The following is a 2,744-nucleotide window of genomic DNA, read 5'->3' on the forward strand; positions in this document are numbered from 1 at the left end:
GTGTGTGTGTGTGTGTGTGTGTGTGTGTGTGTGTGTGTGTGTGTGTGTGTGTGTGTGTGTGTGAGTAATAGAGGGAGATTTCAATTGTACTGTACAGTGGCGATTGTACAACCTGTCATGTGACGTGCATGTGAAACAAAAAAACAACTTTTTTTAAAGGCGTTTTATTTCTATTGTTCCAGAGTTTTGCTGAGATTTATTAAAGAAAATCTTACCCTGGCATCTCCCARACTGAAAGATATCAATACCTCAGTACATTATACAGCAGGAGATGGAGACATTTTTCTTTTGATTGATGCGGTAAAAAGTGAGACCTACTTCAAGAAGTAGAGCATATTTTTGTGTCCAATAAGGTAAAAATAAATAAGAATGAAAATCCCGTTTAAGTCGATCTATTATCAGACTTTAGTCGCAGCAGTTGGAACTTCTTTGACATGGAACCTATGAACGAATGAATGAGTAAATAGATAAATGAATAAGAACTGTTGAAGTGTGAATCAATGTTTATGGATTGGCATCCTAAGGCCTGCTGYGCTGCTCATGAAATGAATGGGGTGGTGGTTGTGTGTGTTTGACTGTGTGTGTAAGTAAAGCATGGTTTGAAAAGCTTAAGCGATGCCTTGAATTTGTCCTTAGCTGTATAGGAATGTACGTATGTATGATTTATTTGTCCTTGGGAGTAGAGACGTGTTTGTGTGTCAGGGGTGTTTTTTGTATCCTGAGTGGCATTAGGGGATTCAGATGAATAATGTTTTTCCCTTTTCTGATTTCCCTGCTGTCCTTTTCTTCATGTTTACTGGGAATATAATTAGCCTTTGAATTAATGTAAAGTGGCAAAKCATGTCACAGTGGCCTTGGCTCAAGCTTTGAACACACCCCATCATGGTTCTGCCCAGGTGGGYTGAGGAAAGACAGGAAAGAGGAGCAAAGCTCAAATAAAAWTGAGCAAAATAAATCAAGCTTTTAGAATCTGTCTTTTTTAACTGCTGGGTTAATTTGACAAATTATTAACCAAGTGGTAATTATATCTTGCTGCATGGGTAACGTCTCTTGACAAGAGGCAGACAGCAGTCAGAGATAGATGTAGCATTAAGTAAAAAGCATAGTGTTTATAGAAACACTAGACGGGCCACAGGTGCAGGTGTCTGCTCGAGTTAGGCTGTGAGCCTGTGTGTGAGCATTCACATTTGTGTGGTTTGTATGCATTCACCTGACAGGGCGAGACTCTCAAGAGGCAGAACGTTGATTTGTGAGTATTGCATTTCTGTAATCTCTGCTCAGATCAGATCAACCAAAGCCAATGCTGCAACACAGAGCCGAAGACCACACCACTCTTTCTTTATCTCCCACTGCTAGTTCTTTCTCCCAGTCTTTGTGCCCCTATCCAGTCAGTTGATTTTTATTTCTTTTATTTATTTMTTTTTTTCCCACTGCAGCGGGAGCCAGCTTTGCTGCAGAGGAAAAGATGGAGAGAGAAAGACAGAGTAGAAAGAGTCAGGAAGATTGATGGTGAGAAATGGAGATAGGACTTAGAAAGCGACTCAGAGAACAGAGGAAGAAGGTGGTCGGGATTGAACAGTAAACGATTACCACTCTGCTTGTGTGTGCTTCTGTTGGAGCCTGATACCGAATCAAACAGTGCTCTTTCTATAGTGACACACATGCACAGGCGCAGACAGACACTCACACTGGCCACAAGCATTTGAGTTTGTTTTTGGCCAGTGCTGGGTGGTGCTTGGCAGAAGAAATTAAGCCTAACAACCGTGGCATCTGTCTCAGCAGCAGGAGAGTCCCGCCTCCCCACCCACATATGACCTGTCCTGCTTTCATTCACCGAGCTGCCTGCTGCCAGCCTCAGGATGGGCCGCTGCCTCTGCCACTGCCTGCGTCCCCCCCCCCCCCCCCCACAACCCACCAGCTCCAACTCGGCCCCTCTTTACTGCCAACCACTCTATTCCCGCATCCATGTTTCCCCCTCGAGCAACAACCAGGAGCCTAGCGATATGGCTGCTTCAAATATTCATAACRGCAATGCTGCAACACAGAGCACTCTGCTCCCCTCCATTTTGAGAGGCAATTCTCAGGCTGTAGCTGCTGCTGGCCTGAACACCGTATCTGTGCCCGGAGTCAACTACTTTGTGAATATGAGTAGTACACATCAGTGGTATTAAGCTGYGCCTTTGAATGTTCAGTAGTCTCCCAAATGATAATATGTGGAGCTAAATATAAAACCTACTTTAACTTTTCCATCATCCTTCTACCCCGCCCCCCCACCACCACACACACACACACACAACCCTCTCACCAAAGGCTGAGAACAACCACCAGCTTACTGCAGGAGTAAAAAGCAATAACATCTCAATGTTATAATGAGGCAAAAGCGTTGCCTGTATATAATACATATAAGGACTTTTAAAAACATGAATATGTCCAAAYGTGCAAATTATCATGGGATTTTAGAAACACTTTTTTTTTGACAAACATCCATAAGGAGGAGAAACAGATGCTTTTATAGTTTCTCTTTCTCTACTTTCACCACCAGACATTATTCCACCTACTTTTTCTCTCTGTTTTTTCATGCCTCCTTTAATAAAAATTACTCATCCAGTTGCTCTTTCTGTTCTTTCACTTTATTGGAGGCATATGCTTTCCTCACTTTCCCCAGTGGTGTCACAAATTCTCATTTTCTCGTCCTTTAGTTTTCACTCCCATCATGCAGGAGCATTGCTAGCTCAGAGGGCTGC

At 43.0% G+C, this 2,744-nt stretch overlaps 1 protein-coding gene across 3 annotated transcripts in view; it reads left to right on the top strand.

Moving 5' to 3' along the window:
- The window catches only part of adgrl1a (adhesion G protein-coupled receptor L1a), a 91,676-nt gene that overhangs the window by 17,447 nt on the left and 71,485 nt on the right, over window positions 1–2,744 (top strand). The window lies entirely within an intron of this gene.

This window comes from Austrofundulus limnaeus, unplaced genomic scaffold (assembly GCF_001266775.1).
Source record: "Austrofundulus limnaeus strain Quisiro unplaced genomic scaffold, Austrofundulus_limnaeus-1.0 Scaffold4, whole genome shotgun sequence".
NCBI lineage: Eukaryota > Metazoa > Chordata > Actinopteri > Cyprinodontiformes > Rivulidae > Austrofundulus > Austrofundulus limnaeus.